This window comes from Amblyraja radiata, chromosome 22 (genome assembly GCF_010909765.2).
Source record: "Amblyraja radiata isolate CabotCenter1 chromosome 22, sAmbRad1.1.pri, whole genome shotgun sequence".
Classification (NCBI taxonomy): Eukaryota; Metazoa; Chordata; class Chondrichthyes; order Rajiformes; family Rajidae; genus Amblyraja; species Amblyraja radiata.
In genome coordinates this window covers 16,227,128-16,242,315 of record NC_045977.1, presented here as the reverse complement: position 1 = coordinate 16,242,315, position 15,188 = coordinate 16,227,128, and the positions used below count along the sequence as shown (strand labels likewise).

General features: G+C 43.5%; 1 long non-coding RNA gene across 1 annotated transcript; it reads right to left on the bottom strand.

The window, feature by feature from the left end:
• Positions 1-562: 562 nt before the first annotated feature.
• On the bottom strand, positions 563-13,732 carry LOC116985473. The gene is made up of 3 exons (XR_004415276.1): positions 13,699-13,732; positions 4,117-4,121; positions 563-659 (listed from the first exon to the last, which is right to left on the bottom strand). It is a non-coding gene; the product is annotated as an uncharacterized LOC116985473 (long non-coding RNA).
• Between the last annotated feature and the right edge of the window lie 1,456 nt (positions 13,733-15,188).

Sequence of the window (15,188 nt, the reverse complement as noted above, 5' to 3'; positions counted from 1 at the left end):
TAATTACTTTTGCAAATGGAATGCAGCCTTAAGGAGAACATGCTAGAGCTTGAGCCTCGATATTATCCATGTTAAAACATTCTCTTTCTGTCAAAATCAAGCTTTGGACAAAATCATTTTGTGCTGTTTTGTCCTTACTCATGAACTCACCATAGTTTTGTTCTGCTAGTATGGACTTTGTGGGCCAAATGGATTCTTGGGGTGGCAGCTCAGTCCCTCAAGCCTGGTGCTGGCAGCTCGCTCACGGCTGGTGGGCTGGCAGTTGATTTAACAAAAAATCCCAGAATAGGGTGATTGATGGCTGGGCTGGACTGGTCCATAGAATGGCCTCATTCCATGTGGAAAATCATTGAAATCAATCAATGATTGGAGTTGCTCCTTGGTTTTGTGTTGTTTTCACTGGGACCGGTTTCTTCCATATGACGTCAGACAATCGTATGCTGGCCGAGGTTCACAATATATGCCATGGCATTAGCCTTGATGTACTGTATATGTGCCTTGTAGCCAGTTCGCTCGCTCGTGTGTCAGACGATGCATAGCTCGCTGTTGGCTTCTGTCGCCATCCAACATGTTGACAGAATTGGTCGCCCGACGCGTCGCAGAGTGCATCGTGTCGTCATTTCCGGGGATCGCCACGAGGTGGCTTCTGTCATAATCCCCTTGTAGCCAGTAATGCAAGACTTTTTCATGTTTGTCTGCTGGGAATTTAAAGCATGATCTCACACTATTTTCATGGGCATTAAACAAGTCTCCCCTTTTGATTCTTAGTCTTTTTAGCCAATAATTGCCAACTAATGTACTTTTGTTAGTTACAGCCCAACGTCCCCACGCTGACCAGCGATCACCCATGCACTAGTTCTTATCCTGCATGCTGGGGACAATTTGCAGAAGCCAATTAACCTACAGACCTGCACAACTTCGGAATGTGAGATGAAACCGGAGCACCCGGAGAAAACCCGAGCGGTCACATGGAGAACGTGCAAACTCCGTAGTCAGGATCGAACGCGGGTCTCTGGCACTTTAAGGTAGCAACTCTACCACTGCGCCACTGTGCTGCTCTATATGTGGCCCAATCAAAGTTTTGTACAGCTTTTATACTTTTATATTCAATGCCCTGACCAAATGAGGCAATACTGCTATATCCCCTCTTTACAACCCTATCAGCTGCATTACCATTTTCAGATGGACTTGCACCCCAAGATCCCTCTTTACATCAATGATCCTGCCATTTATCATATACTTTGCTCTTGCATTCAGCTTCCTCAAATACAGAACCTCGCATTTGCTCAGTCAAAAGTCAATCTGCCGGTTCTTCACCCAAATCTCCACAAGATCGATATCCCGCCATATTCTTTGGCAACCTTTGGTGTCATCTCCAAGTGTACTAACTAGACCACCTGTATTTTCATCCCGATCATTAATATATATCACAAACAAAAGAGGTCCAGTGATGATCTCTGCGGAACACCACTGGATAGTCCCCCAGTCGGAAAAACACCTTCTCTGTCTTTTATGACCAAGGCAAATTTAGATCAAATTTACTAATTCTCAGTATATCACATATGGCTTAATATTCTGCACCAGCCCACCAAAAGGATGCTAATCATTGTTATTCTGCAAATGTGTCTGCAAATGTTTCACAGTTGCCAGTGTCTCATGGACACTTTACAAAAAGTACTTAACAGCACCTCAAGCAAATCAACTCCAAACACACAACACATATCTCAGTTGGCGGCTCAGTGGCACAGTGGCACAGTGCTGCCTTACCGCGCCAGAGACCCGGGTTCAAACCTGACCATGGGTGCCATCTGTATGGAGTTTGCACGTTCTCCTTGTGACCGTGTGGAGAACCGGGTGCAGCAACCATGGAGATCTGAACAATGGATGTTGAGCACCATTGTTCTAGACTCTTACCTGTGGAAAGATGATGTAACAATTTTATAAGGTGTGACCTCCAAGATTGTGGCCCAATGGTCATAAAAGAAAGATATTGAGTGTCAAAGTTGTGATGGTTTATGATCTAAAGGGAAAGGTTGATATCCTCCCATGTGTTAGAAGTTGTGGATTTGAGAGGCTCAGTGAAGAACCTACTTTACTGGTGCTCTGGCAAAGTTAATCACAGATGTCACGTTTGGCATCCATTTTGAATGCTTGCCCAAGGAAACTCATTGAAAAGTATTGAGTTTCCCTATCTCTGATACATTGTTTGCAGGACAAGAGATGGTACTGAAGCTTAAATCAGTGCAATGCAAGTAACTTAATATCTTCCCAAATAAGAATTACCTGTGTGTGGGCCACTTTCAGCTTTCAGTATTTGTTCTTGGAGCCCAGTAATCTATCATTACCAAAGTATGAATTGCGTGTGGCCATTTAATTCAAATAAAACTCCGCAGAGTCACGTGAGCCAGCTGCTTGTAACAAAATAGTTTGACTCACAGGATTTAAGGCGGGGGAAATCAAAGACTCCGAGCCAGTTTTTTTTCTCCTATTGAAGCTTTTCTTGGCTCAATAAATCCAAGGAGAAGAAAAAAAAGTGTTTACTGAATTGGCCTTCAGCCAAGAAAATGAACTCACAGCCAAGTTGCCCTTGGTTGCGGGCCTGAAGTAATTGAGCTGGTTTGCGAAAACCTCCTTCGCACTTGTCTTTGTGAGTTTAACCAACAGTGACTTGACCTTTAAGGCTGAACCTAACAAATGGGCAATTGTGCAAACTAGTCAAAATATCCATCTGAATTCCCAGCTCCGACCACTTCAGTGACGCTTGGGTTGGAGGAAAGCGAAAGGCTTCAGAAGAGAAGTCCAAGAGTCAATGGTTCTTCTGTGACTCAATGAATGACTCTGGAGCCAAGACTGGTACCTGATTCCACCATGAGGCATTGGCCTCTGCAGAAAGAACAAGTTATCATAGAACAGACCAATGCATCACTTTACCAACCAACCTTTTTTTTTCCTATCTGCACGCCAACAAAATCAAATGGTATTTACTCAGTCAGAGGGAAAAGTATTATAGTTCAGAAAATCAAATATTATTTCTTTCAGCACAGACCTCTTCCTTTCAGCTGCTGTTAGCCTAACCTGGATTCAGTTGTCAGATCTGTTCTTTCTGCTGTGGAATTTCACAGAGTGATGCCAACTTCAAATTAACTTATCTTGAAAATGAATTTCACTTAACAAACGCGGTGAAAAAGGGGGCTGGATATTCGGCTTTGCTTGATCAAGCAATGGCTTGTCAGTTTCTTGGATGCTCTCCAGAAAGCACTGAAAGGGTTTCGTAGCTTGAGACATTAAGCAAACTCCCTTTTGATTATATTCCACTCTTGTAATAAACTCATAACCACCTTTAATTCTCTGTATAGTTGTGAGGAAAAGCACTGCTGTAGTTCAGATTGAACTTGGGTTTAGATCATACGCACCCGAGCACAACAACTCCAGACCACTTACAAGAATGTTGAGCAGGAATACGCTGCACAGCTTATTAACACCAGTGGGCCCACTGAAAAAGGCAGTGCTCAAAAGGTACAACTCAAATTTTTTGTCTGTCTACCATATCCTATGAATCCTTAGCTGTGCAAATATAAACCCATCTCCGTCACCTCTGAATATACACACAATAGAGTATTCGGGGTACTGATTTTGGATGATCAGCCATGATCACATTGGCTGTCTCGAAGGGCCGAATGGCCTACTCGTGCACCTATTGTCTATTGTCTATTATCTATTGCCACTGAAGATAGACACAAAATGCTGGAGTAACACAGCAGGTCAGGTACCATCTCTGGAGAAAAGCAACAGGTGATGTTTCAGGTCGAGACCCTGCATCAGACCGTTTGTTTAAATGGGAGGGAAGTGTCGGAGATTTTTTTTAAACGGGTGAGAGCTGACCAGTAATTAGCTCATACACTAGCACTATCCTACACATTTGGAAACATTTACAATTTGCAAAGCCTAGTCATGTTCGAACCTGGGTCTCTGGTGCTATTGTAAGGCAGCAACTCAACCACAGTGCCACTGTTTATCTTGCATTAAATGTTATACACTGTACACTGTGGATGGCTTGATTGTAATCATGTATATTCTTTTCATTGACTGAATAGCATGCAACAGAAGGCTTTTAACTGTACCTTGGTACTCGTGACAATAAACCCATCTAGAGATCCACAAAAAAACACTTTCACATGTCCATTCTCTCCTCTGATTCTTTTGATATTTACCTATACCAGGGGTGACCTACAGTGGTCAATTAACCTAGCAACCAACACCAGGGATGTTGACAGATACCCACATAGGGAACATGCAAACTCCATACAGTCAGCACTTATGGTTAGGATCAGAGCGGCACAGTAGTAGACTTGCTGCCTTACAACAACAGAGACACAGGTTCAATCCCGACCACGGGTGCGGTCTGTACGGAGTTTGTATGTTCTACCTGTGACCGCGTGGGTTTTCTCTGGGAGCTCCAGTTTCCTCTCACCCTCCAAAGACATTCAGGTTTGTAGGTTAATTGGCTTCGGTAAAATTGTAAATTGTCCCTAATGTGTGGGATAGGGCCAGTGTACACGGTCATCTTTGGTCGCTGCAGACTCGGTAGGCCGAAAGGCCTGTATCTCTAAATTCTAGTCTAAAGTCTAAATTATACTGGAGTTATGAGGTAGTTTAATTAACTACTCACCTGCCATGCTACCTTAATCGTTGGCTATATAACTGGAACACCCCCAAACCTGTGAAAGGTACGATATAAACGAAGATAGACACAAAATATTTGAGTAACTCAGTGGGTCGAGACCCTCCTTCTCCAGGTCCTAACCCGAAAAGTCATCCGTTCCTTCTCTCCAGAGATGCTGCCTGTCCCGTTGAGTTACTCCAGTATTTTGTGTCTATCTTGGGTTTAAACCAGCATCTGCAATTCCTTCCTGCAATATAAATGAAGATGGAGGAAACACAAAGTGCTTGAGTGAATTAACGGGTTAAGCAGCATCCCTGGAAAACATGGACAGGCGATGTCCATGTTTTCGGGTCGAGACCCTTCTTCAGATATTTGTGTCACTCAATTACCCTGAGCGAGAGCCTCAGAATAGATCTAATCACCTTATTAATTTTAAATATTCTACAAACTCTACAAACACATAGACATTAAGAGACATAAACTGTGTCAGATTTGGCACAATTAATTCATAAATACGAACAACAAAATCTTAGTTAAACCAGTTAAGTCATAGAAAAATAGATAACTCCAGACAGTATTTATATAGGCTTCCGCCCCCGGCAGCCAAGAAATAAAGAGCTCACTTTCAAAGATACAGCTATTCTGAAACCAATCTTTAACTCGTATTATTTTGGCTGGTTAAAATAATATTTTAAGATGTAAAAATGTTCCTGTGTGAAGTATGAATAAGCTTTTCCGCTACATCATAAACAGTTTCTGATGAGACAACTGTAAGTTATTCCTAAGATAGACACAAAATGCTCGAGTAACTCGGCAGGTCAGGCAGCATCTCTGGAGAAAAGGAATAGGTGACTTTTGGGTCAGACTGCTGTCTGAAGAAGGTTTCCGACCCGAATCGTCACCTACCCATTTTCTCCAGAGATGCTGCCTGACCCATTAAGTTACTCCAGCATTTTGTGTCTATCTTCGGTATAAACTAGCATCTGCAGTTCCTTCCCACACACTATAAGTTATTCCTAATGAGAGGTCATCAATGTGAAATGGTAAAGGGCCTGTCCCACTGGCGCGACTTTACAGCGACTGTCTTCAACCTTTAAGCTCGAGGGCACTCGCCTGGAAAACCTCGAGCTCAGCGAAGAAACTGCGAGCCAGGTTGACCGGCCGCACACACACTCACACACACACACACACACACACACACACACACACACACACACACACACACACACACACACACACACACACACACACACACACACACACACACACACACACACACACACACACACACACATTGCAAATGCGGGGGCCAGGGAAAGCGGGGGAGCACTGTCTGAAATTCACACCCGCGATGAAGAGGAAGGTAAAAGACGGCTGCACAGTGTACTACACAGTCCTTTAGAGAGCGGGGAGGGGGTGGGGGAGAGAAGGGGAGAGAGGGGGAGAGAAGGAGAGAGAAGGGGAGAGAAGGGGAGAAAGGGGGAGAGAGGGGGAGAGAGGGAGAGAGAAGGAGAGAGAAGGGGAGAGAGAAGGGGGGAGAAAGGGGGGATAAAGGGGGGAGAAGGAGTGGAGACACTTTCAAGAAGCCAGACAACTTATAATAAAGTTTAGCGGGCATTTAACGTTTCAGAACCAGTTTTCCTTGGCTCTGAAAACTCCAATGAGCCAATTAAAATGCCCAGTCAGTGAAGGAGATTACCTACGGCTGCCCTCGACTGCCTGTAACTACATAGCGACCCCACTCCACTGCACTATGAGTTCAAAACAACCATGGCGACCAATGTTTACTCGCGGAAAATTTTTCAACATGCTGACAAAATTTTCCTCGACCAAACTGAGGCCACAAGTATTCCATCGAGCATGAAGGAGAGTTCCAGTGACCTCATAGGACCTTCCAGGACCACGTGTTGACCATGCTGCGAGTTTGAGTCGAGGGCAAACTCTTCTAAACTCGCAGATTACGTCGCCGCAGTGGGACAGCCCCTTAAATCTACATTTATCTTCCCTTTTACGCTATCTGACCTGCTGTATTTCCAAATGTCCTAATTTTATTTTATGTATTTTATTTCCAATGTTTTGCTTCAGTTAAATTCTTTCATAAACCATCATTAACTCGATACCATGCCGTATCCCACAGATTTTCACTTACCATTCAACTGATTGATTGGTACAGGTGTCAGAGGTTATGGGGAGGAGGCAGGAGATTGGGGTGAGGAGGGACAGATAGATCAGCCATGATTGAATGGTGGAGTAGACTTGATAGGCCGAATGGCCTAATTCTATTCCTATCACTTATGACTTACTTCTGAACTGAGCGATGTGAGGTGGGATGGAGGGAGAAAAAATATGACTCTGTTTATTGAGAAGGTAAGTTGTATTTTGGGAAGTCAAGCCAGGCCAGGGCCTTCACAGTGAATGGCAGAGCCCTGGCGAGTGTGGTAGAGCAGTGGTGTCTAGGACTGCAGGTAAAGTGGCATCACAGGTAGACAGGGTGGTAAAGAAGGCTATTGGTAGAATGGACTTCATCAGTCCGGGTACTGAGTATAGAAGTTGGGACGTGTAGGAAAGAACTGCAGATGCTGGTATAAATCGAAAGTAGACACAAAATGTTAGAGTAACACAGCGGGACAGGCAGCATCTCTGGAGAGAAGGAATGGGTGACGTTTCGGGTTGAGACCCTTCTTCAGACTCTTCAGATTCTTCAACAGAGATATTGGGATGTTATGTTACAGTTGTAGAAGACTTTGATGAGGCTGCATTTGGAGTATTGTGTTCAGTTTTGGTCTCTCTACTGTAGGAAGAGTGTCATAAAGTTGGAAAGAATGCAGCAAAGATTTATAAGGAACTTACCAGGGCTTGAGAGTCTAAGCTTTCGGGAATGTTTGCATGGGCTGGGACGTTATTTCAGCACAGGAGCGCAGGAGGCCGAGGGGTGATCTTATCAAGGTGTACACAATCATGAGGAATAGATAGGGTGAATGCCCAGGGTAGGGAGAATTAAGAATCGAAACACATATGGTTCAGGTGAGAACGGAAAGATTTAATAGGAAGCTGAGGGGCAACTTTTTCACTCAGAGGGTGGTGGGTATATGGAATGAGCTGCCAATGGAGTTAGTTGTGGCAGGCACTATAACAGCATTTAAAAAACACTTGGACAGGTACAAAGATGGGAAAGGATAGAGAGATATGGGCCAAACATGCGCAAATGGGATTAGCTTAGATGGGGCATTTTGGTCTACACGGACGAGTTGGGCCAAAGGGCCTGTTTCCGTTCTGTATAACTCTATGACTAATAACTTTACAGTACTTCAACTGCAGGTGGCAAAAAGTGATTGTGAGTAGCATTGAGAAACTTAATGGCATTTTCAATGGCGTTCTGGGATTTAACATTGCTGTAATTACTGTAACTGTTTCTGCGTGAAGAATACTAATGAAGTCAATTATTAAATGGTGAGTACCATTAGAATAATGTATTTTATTTTTAAAGATATTAATTCTACACCACATCCAATTCCAGTTGGATGTTAATTCCAAGTGAATCTTAATGAATTTCAGCTCATTAAGGTGAAGCTTTCGACAGATAAGCATTTAACGTTTTGTATTTGATATGAATATGAGATGAGTTTTAGACTAATTGGGTTATTAATCACCAGAAACAATCATAACAGACCTTGGAAATGGAAAAAAAAAGATTATTGTTCAATATACATCGAGCTGGAATGTTTTTTTTAATTCTTTGTCCAATTTGAGGATTTTTCAGTTCTCAGAGGCATGGCAACTGCTCTGACCAAGGCTGCAGGTAATTGCAGAGAGTTATGGATGCAATCCAGTCCATCAGCCTCGAATCAGCCTCCTCTTCATCGACTCCATCTACACTTCATGTTGCCTCAGGAAATCAAGGACAACTCACACAATGGTCAGAAGATACAAAACCTTGAAAACATCTACCATCAGATACAAGAACAACTTCTTCCCCATTTATCTGACACTTGACAGCCAGTTTTATACTGCCATCATAGAGTCTATCTTCACCTTCTCCATCATGGTCTGGTTTGGCTCGGCCACCAAGCACGACATCCAGAGGCTGCAGTGCATCGTTCGATCAGCCAAGAAGGTTGTTAGCTGCAACCATCCCCCCCCCCCCATCAACGAACTACACACTGCAAGGGCCATGAAGCGAGCGGGTAAGATTATCTCTGACCCCTCTCACTCTGGCCACAAACTCTTTGAAGCACTTCCCTCTGGAAGGTGACTCCGGACTGTCAAAGCCGCCACAGTCAGACATAAAAACAGCTTTTTTCCATGAGCAGTAGCTCTACTCACCAGCCAAAAGTCTGTAGCCTCCTTTTGCTCTGGTATTTTATTTAATTCCTCACATGTTTAAATTATAATGATTTATTTTTAATTGTCTACTGTATATTGTGTTGTTACTTGTGAGCAAAGCACCAAGGCAAATTCCTTGTAAGTATACATACTTGGCTAATAAAATGTTTTCAATTCAATTGAACGGGCCTCTCATATGCTGAGGATTTATTCACGATCTTCCAATCAACCTCATTGCAACCCATGCACTTTTTAAAAGAAATCTACACTTTTTCTGAAGCAGTAACGCTATGTTATGTACTCATTTTCCTTTCTCCTTTGCGCTACCTGTTGTACTCATGTGTGGTATGATTTCTCTCATGCACGGTATGATCTGCTTGGACAGGACACAAAATAAAGTTTCTCACTGTGTTACATGGTACATGTAACAACAATAAACCAATATTAATTAGAGTAGGAAGGAACAGGCAATGCTGGTTTACACCAGAGGTAGACACAAAAAGCTGGAGTAACTCAGAGGGTCAGGAAGCATCACTGGAGAAAAGGAATAGGTGATGTTTCGGGTCGAAACCCTTCTTCAGACTGAGAATCAGGGTCGACGGGACCTTTTCTTCTTTCCTGTTCTCCAATACCAATAATAATAATAATAATAAATTTTATTTAATGGGCGCCTTTCAGACATCTCAAGGACACCTTACATAGATCAATAGGAATAAAAACATATCATCAGAATAAAATAAGTAATAAAGACATCACAGAGACACAAATTAAAAACAGAATTCAGTCCAAAAACTGAAAATCAAAAACACAATGAGCACTGTTTGGTAAAATTGGGCATTTTGCTTACTAGAAATAAATTCAGGCATCAACTTCTAAGTTTCTATAATAAATTGAAACTGAATGCTAATGGCAATAAACATTGCCTTCAGATTTAATGTTGGGCTTTGCCACTTGGTTTTGCTAATCAGGGTAATGGTGGAGCCATGATAAGTGACATTAAGAGCAGCATCAGCCATCAACTACGCTATATAATGCACAATAAGTCATGTCCTCCAGATAACTAATCAGGAAATCAGGGCCCAGAATATAAAAATGCACCAAATATTTCACTTTCAAGTAGTCAGAATAAAAGGATGTATCTTTAGAAAGTAGATGAGGAGAAAAGGATGTTTCCACTTGTGGGAGAGTCCAGAGACCAGAGGCCATAACCATAGCCTCAAAATGAAAGGATGTGCCTTTAGAAAGGAGAGGGGGAGGAATTTCTTTAGTCAGAGGGTGGTGAATCTGTGGGATTCATTGCCAGAGAAGGCTGTGGAGGCCAAGTCATTCGGTATTTTTAAGGCGGAGATTGACAGGATCCTGATTAGTATGGGTGTCAGGGGTTATGAGGAAAAGGCAGGAGAATGGGGTTGAGAGGGAATGATCAGCCATGATTGAATGGTGGAGTAGACTTGATGGGCTGAATGGCCAAATTCTGCTCCTATAACTTATGAACCTATGACCTTATTTTACAGTCTGTGATCTTCCACCAGAATTTTCAGCAGTATGTGCCCAAAAACTATAACCATGTTCCTCCATCCACAGATGCTGTTTGACCTGCTGAGTATTTCCAGCAATTCTTTCTTGGTTTAATATGAACATGGATATGCGGGGAATGGAGGGATATGGGTTATGTGCAGGCAGATAAGTGATGTTCTTGCCATCATGTTCGGCACAAACATTGTGGGCCGAAGGGCCTGTTCTAGTGCTCTACTGATCTATGTTATTGAGTCATAGTCATAGAGTTACACAGTGTGGAAACAGGCCCTTTGGTCCAACTTGCCCACATCAACCAACATGTCCGAGCTACACTAGTCCCACTTACCTGCATTCGGCCCATATCCCTCTAAATCTGTCCTATCCATGTACCTGTCTCAATGTTTCTTAAACACTGCGATAGTACCTGCCTCAACTACCTCTTCTAGCAGTTCATTCAATACATCCACCACCCTTTGTGGGAAAAGGTTAGTCCTCAGGTTCCTATTATATCTTTCCCCCCTCACCTTAACCCTATGTACTCTGGTTCTCGATTCCCCTACTCTGGGCAAGAGACTCGGTGCGTTTACCCAATCTGTTCCTCTAGTGATTTTGTGCACCTCTATAAGATCACCCCTCATCCTCCTCCGCTCCAAGGACTAGAGACCTAGACTGCTCAAGCTCTCCCTGCAGCTCAGGCCCTCGAGTCCTGGCAACATCCTCGTAAATCTTCTCTGCACTCTTTCTCTTAGTATGGTGTCACTTCTGTTTGTTGGAGATTGCTTGTGCATTTCATTATAACAGTGGTTTGTACTTAAAAAATGATTCCATTGGCTGTAAGCCTCCTTGGGGTACTCCCTGACTACAAAGGTTGCTATAAAAATGCTTTTATCTTTCACTGTTGCCGTGTTGTGTGCAGCATGCTGCAGCAGGTTGTGCAATGATCATTAGGTAATATGCTGAAAACATTGGCTGGGGAAGCTAAGTTTGTTTTTATCAGCGTCAGGCTGGCTAGAATTAACCTCTTTCCCAATCAACAAACGGAACAGTTTGCCTGAGGTTTTGCAGAGGGCATGATGAAACGTTTGCAGAGGGTGTATGCATTCATTTCAAGGAAGCATTTCATTAATTAGAAGTGGTCTTCCTACATCTCACCAACATGGTTTAAATGCTGGTGGTAGCTCTGTAGTTTGACATCCAGTTTTTAAAAAAATACTTGGCGTCTTCTAAGTGTTGTAGTCCAGGGCTACTTCCTTCCTTCTTGTGTTTATTTTAACATGCGTACGTTTGAATTCACCTCAAAAATGTACCCTGGGTTCCCGCTGCCATTTTCCAGCTTTACATCAGGCTTGCTGGCACCAGGTCAAATGGCTCGTTTTCAGTCTGAAGTTCTAGGTTTACAAAACATCAATAGACTCCTCAACCCTCCTGCCAGCTGTAAGCTCAGACGTTTGATCACAGAACCTTTCAGTCAGCCGATGACTGGACACTTTGGTGCGTCTCAGACTTGGGGATGTTGAAGGTGTGCCACTCGAGAACCATCAGTGGCAAAAGCAACGTTGTCTGCCCTCTCCACTCTCCGCTGCCGGCTTCAATAAGGGGCAGCTCTCATTTAATAAGTTCATCGCTGGAATTTTCCTCTGGAGCCAGCTTAAAGACGCCCCCCTCTCACTTACTTACGTAGTAGCTATGTACAATGCCCAAGCGATAATATTACTTAAAGTAGGAAGTGACTTCACAACACTCACAATAGGGGTTTAAGAGGCTTTTAGATAGGCACAGGGAAGTGTAGGGGATAGAGGAATATGGATCACATACAGGCAGTGATCAGTTTAACTGGGCATCATGTTCGGCACAAACATAGTGGGCCGAAGGGCCTGTTTCTGTGCTGTACTGTTCTATATTCTACCTCCTATGTTCTATATTTTATGTTCTATGTTCTATGTTCTATGTTTCTATTACCAGAAAGTGAATTTGTAACTATGAATCTATCCTGAGTGTTGAGGTATATTAATGTGGTGGGGCGGCACAGTGGCGCAGCGGTAGAGTTGCTGCCTCACAGCGCCAGACACCCAGGTTCGATCTTGACTATGGGTGCTGTCTGAACAGAGTTTGCACTCTCTCCCTGTAACGTGCGTGTTTTCTCCAGCTGCTCCGGTTTCCTCCTGCACTCCAAAAGATGGGCAGGTTTGTAGATTAATTGGCTTAGGTAAAATTGTAAAATTGTAAAATTGGCCCTAGTGTGGCAGTAGGATTGTGGGAATATATGGGGTGTTCGCTGGCCAACGTGGACCCGGTGGGCTGAAGGGCCTGTTTCCCTGCTTTATGTCTAATGTCTAAAGAGACCTTCACCTCTCCTTTCATTAGCTTATGATGTATTCCTAATGCTTTATCCATTAGGAGCACTGCTACGCCTTGGTGCTGTATCATGTATTATAAGGACATACTTCAAGAATGGCCGACAAACAGTATTTAATATTATAGACTGTAATTTTCCTTGTACATGACTCCTTATTTATAGCTTTGGCTGATGACCAGTTAAAACACATCACCAAACACCTCTTGAGCAGCCAAATAACAGCCAAACGATTTGCCATTGCTTCCTTTGAGAAACTGGGTTGTCCATTCAGAAATTATTTGAATCTCTGCCATTTGAAGTATTTTCTTTTCTTTTTTTCAACGTTTCCTCTCTTTAAACTTTCAAATCCAGCCTGCAGCTGCGAGCAGCAGATACAATTATGGGACGCAGGATCGCTAATCCACTTATTTAACTGAGAGCCAGCAGAACCCACCATAGACCCACAGCTTAGAAACAGGCCATTGGACCCATCAAGTCTGTGCTCGCGGCGAACTCCACGAAACCTACCCATTCTTTAGCTTTCATAGGAACACCAGAAAATGGGAACAGGAATTAGACCATTCGGCCCCACAAGGATGCTACACTATTCAATAGGGTCATGGCTGATCTAACAGTTCTCCAATCTTTCAAAGATATACAGTATCTACTTTTCCTCTTTAAATATCCACAAAGATCCACGTTCAAAAACCCCACAGATTCATCACTTCCTTGAGAAACATTCCTCCAATTCTTCAACTTTAAATCATTGACCTTTAGACTTAGACTTTAGACTTAAATACAGCATGGAAACAGGCCCTTCGGCCCATCTAATCCATGCCGACCAGCGGACACCCCGTACACTAGTACTATCCTATATACTAGGGACAATTTACAGCTTTACCAAAGCCAATTAACCTACAAACCTGAGGTAGACACAAAATGCTGGAGTAACTCAGCGAGACAGGCAGCATCTCTGGAGAGAAGGGTCGAGACCCTGCTAAACCTGTATGTCTTTGGAGTGTGGGAGGAAACTGGAGCACCCAGAGAAAACCCATGCAGACACAGGCAGAACAGAGAAACTCCGCACAGACAGCGCCCATGGTCAGGATCGAGTCCGGGTCTCTGCCGCTGTAAGGCAGCACCTCTACCGCTGTGCCGCTGTGCAGACCCCAAACAAAAAGCTTGAAGTGCAAAGTGCAACCAAGTCAAGTTGAGGGACTTGAACCATTAATCTCTGACTCGGTCATGACAGTGCTATCCAGTGGGCATCGGCCCTCCCGACCTCGTCCCCTTTTCCGTCTTTCCCACCAGTGGAAATGTCCTGACATCCAACCTGTCGGGACCATAGGAATCTCAAATTTTGTGATGTTTATTTATACCGAGGATAGACACAAAATGCTGAAGTAACTCAGCGGGTCAGGCAGCATCTCTGGAGAAAAGGAATTGGTGACGTTTCAGATTTGAACCCTTCTTCATACTGAAAAATAGAGGTCCAGAACAAAACAGATAACCTCAGGAAGGGTGGGATCTATAGGAGCCTCCTGAGGTCATCTGTTGCCGACCCTGTTTTGTTCTGGCCTTCTCTATCCTTCAGTCTGAAGAAGGGTTCCGACCTGGAGCGTCACCTATTCCTTTTCTCTAGGGACACTGCATGACTTGCTGAGCTACTCCAGCATTCTGCATCTAATACCTGTGTACATTGCATTTACTGGCCTGTTATCCTGATGTAAGTACTGTAAGAATTTATAGACGCTTGACATTATTTCTTTAATAAGTAGAACAAAACTGCACACGTTATTCCAGGTACATTCTCACCAACATCCTGTGCAATACTTCCCTATTTCTGAGCTGCATTATTGCAATAAAAACTTGCGTGCAATTTTCCTTCCTAATCACTTGCTGCACCTGCCTGTAAACTTTTTGCATGGCACCTGGAATATTCTGCAAAACAACAAACAGTATTGAAAGGGTGTTGAGAAGATTTACGTGGATGTTGTGGGACTCCATGGCCTGATCTGTAGGGAGAGAATGAGCAGACTGGGACTTTACTCCTTGAAGCGCGGGAGGATGAGGGATGATCTTATAGAGGTGTACAAAATCATGAGAAGAATGGATCGGGTAAACGTATAGAGTCTTTAGCTCAGAGTAGGGGAATCGAGAACCATAGGACATAGGTTTAAGGTGAGGGGGGAAAGATTTAATAGGAACCTGAGGGGTAACATTATTACATAAAGGGTGGTGGGTGAATGGAACAAGCTGCCAGAGGAGGTAGTTGAGGCAGGTACTATCCCAATGTTTAAGAAGCATTTAGACAGGTGCATGGATAGGACAGGTTTAGAGGGATATGCG